Raw genomic sequence first — 10763 nt, 5'->3', positions numbered from 1 at the left:
ACACAGTTTCACAGACTAGCTTTACCAGAAATAGGATAGGAGAGTATCTGTACCCGGTCTAGCCCTAAGTTTTCTGATTTCCATTAATCCTTCTACTTCTGTCATGAGTTTTGCCAAATATTAGTGACACCTCTTATATTATTTTTGTACTTTTCTTTAAATTTCCTCTAAAAGTTTTGTCTCAGTATAGTCTGTTATATCCATAAAATCATAACTTAATGGGTTGTTATTTCTGTGTGCAAATTAAAATAAATAACTGGCTATATAATGAAAAACGTCTGCTCATTACTCATGTTCCACAGAAGTGTCTTGAGGCCATAGTGCTATCCGTTACACGCTTGGTGAGGCAAGCTGGCCTGAATCTGCAGCTTCCTTTCCTCAGCGCCCCACCCCTCTTCCTTGAAAGAGGTTAAGTACAGTGTAAAGTTGAGAAACACTGGCGTGTGTTGCGCGTGAGTGCGTGATGGGGTCGTCCGCCTTCCCCATCATGTCAGCTTTGCTTTCTCAGGACTTTTCTCACTGAACCAATTTGCTTTCCTTGTCATGCTAAGAAACACATCTCACATGTAAATCTTGCTTCAGTATTTGTTGAATTGTTTTGAAAGAGCTTGTTTCCTCTGTAATCATTTAACCACAAGTCCCTCAGCCTTGAAGGAACATGTGAGTTTTAGCGGCGGTGAGAGGGATTGGAAGGCGCCCTCACGGAGATGAACTCCTCTCCTCCTCACCGCACAACACGGAGGGAGAGGACAGCTTCAGCGGAGGCGCTGCAGCGCAGGCAAGGAACGTGCCGGAAGGGGCCCTTCCTGTGAGAGGCTGGGCACAGGCTGCGTGTCCGGGCAGCGGGCAGCGGGCACACACCTTGGCGTTAGCAAGTCTGGTCAGTGTGACATTGTCCCCGACTCTGCCAGGGCCTGGGGAACAGGGGTCACTAGGCTGACTCAAGAGAACAGCGTTGTAACCATCTGGGACGGGGCAAGGAATTACAGAAGCAGCACGCTGGAAGAGCCTCATAAGCTGTTCAATCCGGCAACAGTCTCCATCCTATGATCTAGAAGCTGTCCAACTTGGTAAACCACTTTAAACAAAATCAGGCTTCCCTGACCGCTCAGCTGATACAGACTCTGCCTGCAATGCGGGAGGGTTCAATCCCTGGGTTGGGAAGATCCCCTGGAGAAGGGAAAGGCTGCCCACTCCAGTATTCTGGCCTGGAGAACTCCATGGACTGTGCAGTCTATGGGGTCACAGAGTCGGACACGACTGAGTGACTTTCACCTCACTTAAGCAAAATCTCTTTCTTTTTAAAATGGATTCGTTTGGCTGTGTCGGGTCTTCATTGAGGCACGTGGGTTTCTCTCTAGTTGTGGTGTGTGGGTTTAGTTGCCCGTGGCATCTGAGATCTTAGATCCCTGAAAGGAATCGAATCAGCGTCCCTTGAGTTGCAAGGCACATTCTTAACCACTGGACCTCCAGAGAAGTCCCAAAGGAAATATTTTTGGGAAGACTAATTTGTGAACTGGATGTTAACGGAAGTGCTCTAATGAAAGACAAAAGGGGCCGGAAGTCCCGCCTACATCACTTCCACTTTGCCCCCACGCCCCCTTTCTTTAGCAAAGCCCCCAGTTTCTAGGAAACAATGAGTATCCAGTGCAGTGAAGCTCAAAAACCATCGATCTAGTCCAGGACCCTGGTTTTTCAATTGCAAACTAAAGGGCTGAGTAGTTGCCTACAGGCCTGAGGTCACACCTCTGCAGGAGGACACATGTGAGGGGAAAGAAAAGACAGATCCTGCACTTACACCTTTTTCTCCTGGTCTGAGTCCAGAAGTCATGACTTAAAAGCTCTAATTGTTTTGTCATAACTTCAGGCATGTTGAAGTGGATTGGAAACTGGATACCTAAAACAGCTTTTTGTTACATTTCTTGTTAGATTAGCAAAGAATTTTATTTAAGTTTTGCTTAAGCAACAAACCTCCAAGATTCACGTGGTCTTGAATCTTGAAATTTCCAGTTAGATATTTGTACCAGAACCTGTAACTTCTGGGCTCATGCTAGTGAGTTATCTATTTGTGAATGAAAAATAGAACACAAAAATTTAGAACAAAGATCTGGTGATTAATCCTACCAAAACCTAGCAATGTTTCTGAGAAACTCAGCATAGTTCTAAGAAACTCAAAATGTGTTAAAATTGTATTGCTCTTCACATCCAGGTGTTTTTTTTTCTGGGATCTTCTTCTTCCCCCATAATCCCTTTTTGGGTGTAAAAATTTGTGAAAGTTTCCCCTGGGAGAATGACAGCCACAAGAGGGCTTGTAGAGATGTGGCTGTGTCAAATGACTCCAGTTTCAAAACAGGCTAATTATGCCCACTCTGGCTGCTCTGTGGAAAGACTCAAATGTGTTTGTATTTTTCCATAGTAAAGTCAGTCTTGGAATTTCACTTGTGCTTCACATTACTTATGCTTGGAAATTCAGCCTTTTTAATTTCATAATTCAAATTGAGTGTCAGTTGTTTTTTTCTTTTCTTTTTTTGGTCCTGCAGTCTTGAAATGGCCTTTAGCCTGAATGCTGTTTTGTTTCAGGAGTTACAAGAGGGAAAGATTTCTCCCACCCTATATATTCTCCCTTCAAGCGCTTGTAGTGGCTTTATGGATGACCGCTGTGTGCCAGACACTCAGACACTTTGCATCTCTGGTCCTTCAGGCCTCATGGTTACCCTCCAGGTAGAAACAATTGACACAACAGCCCTAAGTCACTTACTGACATGTGTCTGTGGAACTCCAGTCCACTTCCTAGCAGTCTACATGGTGCTCTTGTCAACCTACATGATACACACCCTCTGGATGGAGAAACTTTGCCTCCCTAAAGAGAGATAATCTTCTGAGATGCTGGGCTGTCTAATGTAATGTCACGTCTGCAATAATGCCTCCATGCCACCATTGTCCCTCAGGGCTGAAACAATATTCCCCTTAAAGCTGCCACTCAATAACCCTTATTCCCTTTAAGAAAATTAATAAAATTGCAGCTTATATTTACTACCTCAACTCAGATCAGTTCAGTTCAGTCACTCAGTCGTGTCCAACTCTTTGCGACCCCATGCACTGCAGCACGCCAGGCCTCCCTGTCCATCACCAACTCCCGGAGTTCACCCAAACTCATGTCCATTGAGTCAGTGATGCCATCCAACCATCTCATCCTCTGTCGTCCCCTTCTCCTCCTGCCTTCAATCTTTCCCAGCATCAGGGTCTCTTCAAATGAGTCAGTTCCTTGCCTCAGGTGGCCAAAGTATTGGAGTTTCAGCTTTAACATCAGTCCTTCGAATGAATATTCAGGACTGATTTCCTTTAGGATGGACCAGTTGGATCTTCTTGCAGCCCAAGGGGCTCTCAAGAGTCTTCTCCAACACCAGAGTTCAAAAGCATCAATTCTTCGGTGCTCAGCTTTCTTTATAATCCAACTCTCACATCCATACATGACCACTGGAAAAACCATAGCCTTGACTAGACGGACCTTTGTTGACAAAGTAATGTCTCTGCTTTTTAATATGCTGTCTAGGTTGGTCATAACTTCTACCAAGGAGCAAGCATCTTTTAATTTCATGGCTGCAGTCACCATCTGCAGTGATTTTGGAGCCCCAAAAAACAAAGTCTGTCACTGTCTCCATTGTTTCCCCATCTATTTGCCATGAAGTGATGGGACGAGATGCCATGATCTTAGTTTTCCAAATGTTGAGTTTTAAGCCAACGTTTTCACTCTCTTCTTTCACTTTCATCAGGAGGCTCTGTGGTTCTTCTTCACTTTCTGCCATAAGTGTGGTGTCATCTGCATATCTGAGGTTATTGATATTTTCCCAGCAATCTTGATTCCAGCTGTGCTTCATCCAGCCCAGTGTTTCTCATGATGTACTCTTCATATAAGTTAAATAAGCAGGGTGACAATATACATCCTTGACATACTCTTTTTCATATTTGGAACCAGTCTTTTGTTCCATGTCCAGTTCTAACTGTTGCTTCCTGACCTGCATATTGGTTTCTCAAGAGGCAGGTCAGGTGGTCTGGCATTCCCATCTCTTCAAGAATTTTCCACAATTTGTTGTGATCCACACAGTCAAAGGCTTTGGCATAGTGAGTAAAGCAGAAGTAGAATTCTCTTGCTTTTTCGATGATCCAACGGATGTTGGCAATTTGATCTCTCCTTCCTCTGCCTTTTCTAAATCCAGCTTGAATATCTGGAAGTTCATGGTCACATACTGTTGAAGCCTGGCTTGGAAAATTTGGGGCATTACTTTGCTAGTGTGTGAGATGAGTGCAATTGTGCAGTAGTTTGAGCATTCTTTGGCATTGCCTTTCTTTGGGATTGGAATGAAAACTGACCTTTTCCTGTGGCCACTGCTGAGTTTTCCAAATTTGCTGGCATATTGAGTGCAGCAATTTAGCAGCATCTTTTTTTCAGGATTTGAAATAGCTCAACTGGAATTCCATCACCTACGCTAGCTTTGTTTGTATTGATACTACGTAGTTTGTAGTTTGTTTTTAGTTTGTACCTCAACTCAGTAGGTGTTTAAAAATGATTATTGAATGAACTAGTAAGAAAATAAAAGAGTGAATAAATACTATGTGTGTGTTCAGTTGTTCAGTTGTGTCTGACTCTCTCACCTCATGGACTGTAGCCCCATCAGGCTCCTCTGTCCCTGGGATTTCCCAGGTAAGAATACTGGAGTGGGTTGCCTATTTCTTCTCCAGGGTATCTTTGTGATCCAAGATCGGACCCGGGTCTCTTGCATCTCCAGCATTGTTAGGCGAATTCTTTACCACTATGCCACCGGGAACCCTCAAATAAATAGTAAATGTCACAAATAAACGGGCTTGTTTTGTGTTAGGTTTTTTTGGCTCAATTGTCTGCTAAAAGTCTTATATCCATGGCTAGATTTTTATTTATTTCACTCTCCTAAGATTAAAATTATTTAAGACATCATAGGCAAAATCTGGACATATCCATTGAATGGAGATTTGAATAAACCACTGCACATTTAGTTTTGGTGACTTGCATGTCAGGCTATAATCATTGATTCACTGATTATTTTGAGCATTTTAATTTGTTTGCCAGTAATACTTCTCTATCTAAATATTTTGTTAGGAACTCTGGAAGAGTAGCCTACAGATTTTTGCAGCTGTAGTTCTCTTCTAAGGAAGTTCAAACCAAGGGCCCTGCAGAGAATAAGTGCTGCTTGTACCATGGCTCAGCCCAGACGCGTTGGCACCATTCTCTCCCAGCCCTCTGGTCTGTGCTATCTGGGACATGTGAGGGAGATCAGGACACCCCCAGGAGATTGTGATGAAGAGGCAATGCCCAGACTGTGACTTGCTTGCTAGTTTGGGAGTCTCTGAGGACTGTATTCTGCTGCCTTCAGAACTTTTTTCCTTTTTTTTTTTTTTTTTAAAGCACAGTGTTCACTAAACCCACTAGCTTTTATCCAGTTCTTTTTCATTTCTCTAAACTACTCAGGCCCCCACTATAATTCATTCCAATGACAGCTGGTTTTCAGAGTCAGTCAACACTTATAAGCGCTGAGCAAAAGAAACAGCATTTAATGTTCAGTGAGCTCTCAGTAGCTTTAACATACAAGACTATTTTATCTTCACAATAATCCTGTGGAATTATTAGGACAGATATGATTATTTCTACCTCATAGATTAAGAAACTATGGCAACTTTCGTGACTAAGTCTCTAGCTCAGGTTGTCCCATTAGCAAGTGGTAGAGACAGAATCTTTGTGATTTTTTTTTTTCAATTGAAGTATAGCTAATTTACAATGAGTTAGTTTCTGGCGTACAACACAGTGGTTCAGTCACACATATATATGTGTGGATTCTTTTTCACAGTCTTTCCTAAGTTATTATAATGCACTGAATACAGTTCCCTGTGCTGTACTGTTGGTCCTTGTTGTTCATCTATTTTATATATAACAGTTTCTACCTGCTAATTCCAAGCTCCTGATTTATCCTCCCTGACTCTTTCCCCTCTCATAACCATAAGTTTGTTCTCTATGCCTGTGGGTTTGTTTCTGTTTTTTAAAAAGTTTATTTGTACCATATTTTAAATTCCACATATAAATGATATCACACGGTATGTGTCTTTCTGTTTCAGACGTACTTCACTCAGTATGATAATCCCTGGTCCATCCGTGTGGCAAAGAACGTTTTGTTCTTTTTATAGCTGAGTGACACTCCACTGTGTGTGTGCCATGTCTGTGCATTCATCTGCTGATGAACATTTAAGCCGCTTCCATGTCTTGGCTACTGTAAATAATGTTGCTATGAACATCTAGGTGCATGCATCTTTTGAATTTAGTGTCTTCTCTGAATTTATGCCCAGGAGCAGGGTTGCTAGATCATATGGCAATTCTATTTCTAGTTTTTTAAGGAACCTCCATAGTGTTTTCCACAGAGGCTGCGCTAGTTTACATTCCCACCAACAGTGTAAGAAAGTTCCCTTTTCTCCACACCCTGTCCAGTGATGTTTTAATGATGGCTATTCTGACCAGCGTGAGGTGATGCCTCATTGTAGTTTTAATTTGCATTTCTCTAATAATCAGCACATTGAACATCTTTTCATGTGTCTATTGGCCATTTGTTTGTCTTCTTTGGGAAATGTCTATTTAGAGCTGCACGTTTTTTTATTGAGGTTGTTTGGTTTTTTGTTATTGCGTTGTATGGGCTGTTTGTATAATTTGGAAATGCAGTCCTTGTCAACTGTGTCATTTTCAAATGCTTCTCCCAGTCCGTACGTTGTCTTTTCATCTTGTTTTATGCTCTCTTTTGCTGTGCAAAGGCTTCTACGTTTGATTAGGTCTCACTTGTTTACTTTTGCTTTTATCAACTTTTCTACTGTCTTGGGAGACTCACATAAGAAAACATTGCTATGATTTTTATCAGCGAATGTTTCACCTATGTTTTCTTCTAGGAATTTTATGGTGTCTTGTCTTAAAGATTAACATTATTTTGAGTTCATTTTTGAGTATAATGTGAAGGAGTGTTTTAACTTCATTGATTTACACGTGGCTGTCTAACTTTCCTAACACCACTTGCCGAAGAGACTGTCTTTTCTCCGTTTTTGGTTCCTTTGTTCAAGATGAATTGACCGTAGGTATGTGGGTTTATTTCTAGGCTCTCTATTCTGTTCCATTGATCCATATGTCTGTTTTTGTGTCAGTACCACGCTTTTTTTTTTACTATAGCTTTGTAATAATTGTCCGAAGTCTGGGAGGGTATGTCTCCAGCTTTGCTCTTTTTCCTCAGGATTTCCTTGGCAGTTCTGGAGATAGAGTCTTGATATTAGCTTTGGTTACAAAACAAGGTGATGTATTTCTTTAGCCACATAGACGTCTTTCTATACTTGACTTTGGGATGCATTTTTCAGTTCTACAATTCTTTTTGAAACACTGTGGGACACCACAGTCCATTTCTGCTTAAGCTGGCATCTCCCCTTGTGAGTTCAGTCCTTCTCTCTTCCACGTGTGTGTCTCTTTGGCACAGATCATTTTGCTCATCCTGTGAACAAGTCTGTCCTGAAATGGATCGATGAGCATGGTGATACTATTATCTCAGCGCATTACGCCTCTCTTCACCATCAGTCTCATCACTAAGATTAACCTTGACTTTAACGTCTGGCACTGCACTCTCAATGGTTGCTAACTCCCACCACCAAGTCAGATGACTTTTTCTCAGTTCACATTCCCACTGATCCTTTTTGATATTTGATGCTCAGTTTTGGAAGTCTTTCCTTCTCTGGCTTTGGAGCTTTTGCATTTTGCTTTTTCTCCTTGTATTAATACTTTTCCGATTACTTCCTCTCCTTCATTGGCTTCTCTTCCTTTTCCCTCCTCTTGAGTCTAGTCATTCATCAAGATCCTACTCTGAGTTCTTATCTTTAATCTCTGGCCACTTTTTGCCCAACACCATCTCATCTACTTCTATAACTTCACCCAACATCTTCACCCACCCTAAACTCTGGCCTTACTGTTTTTCTTGAACTTCTATCTCAAGTTTCAACCACCACCAAGGCCTCTCCATTTGAACATATCTGGTGTTATTTTCTATTAACCAGGACTCCTAATCCTCACTTTCTTACATCTTATATAGCATAGAACTTCCTAAACCACAGACTCAGGTTCAAATACCTGCTCCACCAACTAATAGCTAAATGATCTATTACTCAATCTTTTTATATGTTGATTTTTTCATCTTAAGAATAGAAATAATAACAGCACGTCCTTAGATAGTATTTCCGAGACTGAAATAAGGTAATCCATGTACAAAAACTAGATTGTTATGGTAAAATAACTGGAACATAGTGAGCATGCAAACAGGTATATAATTAATCTTATGAATAAAGCCTTCAGTGACTGACATAATCTACCAAAGCAAATACAAACCAACTGTAGTACTGAAGACCTCCCATGTTTAAAAATGACTTCCAAGCTTCACTTCCCACTCTTCCAAACAAATTACATTATTTCCCAAATGTACCTTGCACTTTGTTCCCCTACCTTGTCATACTTTTTATTCCCCTCTATTTCTACTTAATATCATTCTATCTATTCTTCAAAGTCCAGTCTAAATGTTAGTTTATTCACAAAGTTTTCTTTTTCCTTCCTCTGTAGATAGGTCCACTCTGAAGTTCCATAGAACATTACACTTGCTTAAATCACTTTTCACGTTTTCTTCACCTTGACTTCACTCTGGTGAAGGGCTGGTGTTTTACCTGTGTTTATGTCCCTGATCGTTTTCTAGGAATATTGGATTTGTACAAATTTGCTTGATATAGAAAATCTTAGGTTAAATTCTTAAGATTGGAAAATGTTGCATGTTAACACTTTTTAAACTGTTTCTTCTTTCAGAAGGAATTCTTTCAATTGGCAAGCCTAAAAGGAAGCAGAGTCACTAAGAGAATTGAATTACTTAAATCCAAGGAATCATAGTGAACTCCCCAAAATTATCAATATAATTATCATGTTGCTGTTGTATATGTGGACAAATACACGTTAGTTAACTATTTCCCTGAACTTTGTATAAAAAATTGAATGCATATAGAAAACATATTCCATTTACTTAAAAGGTATGATATACAAGGCATGATTTTAGTTTTTTGAATTATGAGTTTTACCCAGATTTTTCATTCTGCTTTTTCACTTTCAAGAGGCTCCTCAGTTCCTCTTTGCTTTCTGCAGTAAAGGTGGTGTCATCTGCATATCTGAAGTTATTGCTATTTCTCCTGGCAATCTTGATTCCAGCTTGTGCTTCATCCAGCCAGGAATTTTGCATGACATACTCCGCATATAAGTTAGATAAGCAGGGTGATAATATACAGCCTTGACATACTCCTTTCCCAGTTGGAACCAGTCTGTTGTTCCATGTCCAATTCTGTTACTTCTAGACTGGCATACAGATTTCTCAGGAGGTAGGTAAGATGGTCTGGTATTCCCATTTCTTTAAATATTTCCCACAGTTTGTTGTAATCCACACAGTCAAAGGCTTTGGCATAGTCAATAAAGCAAAAGTAGATGTTTTTTTGGAACTCTCTTGCTTTTTTGATGATCCAACAGATGTTGGCAATTTGATCTCTGGTTCCTCTGCTTTTCCTAAATCCAGCTTGAGCATCTGGAAGTCTTTGGTTCATGTACTGTTGATGCCTCACTTGGAGAATTTTGAGCATTACTTTGCTAGCATGTGAGATACGTGCAATTTTGTGGTAGTTTGAGCATTCTTTGGCATTGCCTTTCTTTGGGATTGGAATGAAAACTGACCTTTTCCAGTCCTGTGGCCACTGCTGAGTTTTCCAAATTTGCTGGCATATTGAATGCAGCACATTCACAGCATCATCTTCCATGATTTGAAATAGCTCAACTGGAATTCCATCACTTCCATTAGCTTTGTTCATAGTGATGCCCACTTGACTAAGGCCCACTTGACTTTGCACTTCAGGATATCTGGCTCTAGGTGACTAATCTCACCTTCGTGATTATCTGGGTCATTAAGATCTTTTTTGTATAGCTCTTCTGTGTATTCTTGCCACCTTTTCTTAATATCTTCTGCTTCTGTTAGGTCCATACCATTTCTGTCCTTTATTGAGCCCATCTTTGCATGAAATGTTCCCTTGGTACCTCTAATTTTCCTGAAGAGATCTCTAGTCTCTCCCATTCTATTGTTTTCCTCTATTTCTTTGTATTAATCTCTGAGGAAGACTTTCTTATCTCTCCCTGCTGTTCTTTGGAACTCTGCATTCAAATGCGTATGTCTTTCTTTTTCTCCTTTGCCTTCAGCTTCTCTTCTTTTCTCAGCTGTTTGTAACACCCCCTCAGGCAACCATTTTGCCTTGTTGCATTTGTTTTTCTTGGGGATGGTCTTAATCCCTGTCTCCTGTACAATGTCACAAAACTCCGTCCATAGTTCATCAGGTACTCTGTCTATCAGATCTAGTCCCTTAAATCTATTTCTCACTTCCACTGTATAATCATAAGGGATTTGATTTAGGTCATACCTGAATGATCTAGTGGTTTTCCCTGCTTTCTTCAATTTAAGTCTGAATTTGACAATAAGGAGTTCATGATCTGAGCCACAGTGAGCTCTTGGTCTTGTTTTTGCTGACTGTATAAAGCTTCTCCATCTTTCACCGCAAAGAATATAATCAATCTGATTTTGGTATTGACCCTCTGGTGATGTCCAAGTCATCTCTTGTGTTGTTGGTAGAGGGTGTTTGCTATGACC

This window comes from Bos mutus, chromosome 15 (genome assembly GCF_027580195.1).
Source record: "Bos mutus isolate GX-2022 chromosome 15, NWIPB_WYAK_1.1, whole genome shotgun sequence".
Lineage (NCBI taxonomy): Eukaryota > Metazoa > Chordata > Mammalia > Artiodactyla > Bovidae > Bos > Bos mutus.
Note: the sequence above shows the minus strand (reverse complement) of the source record.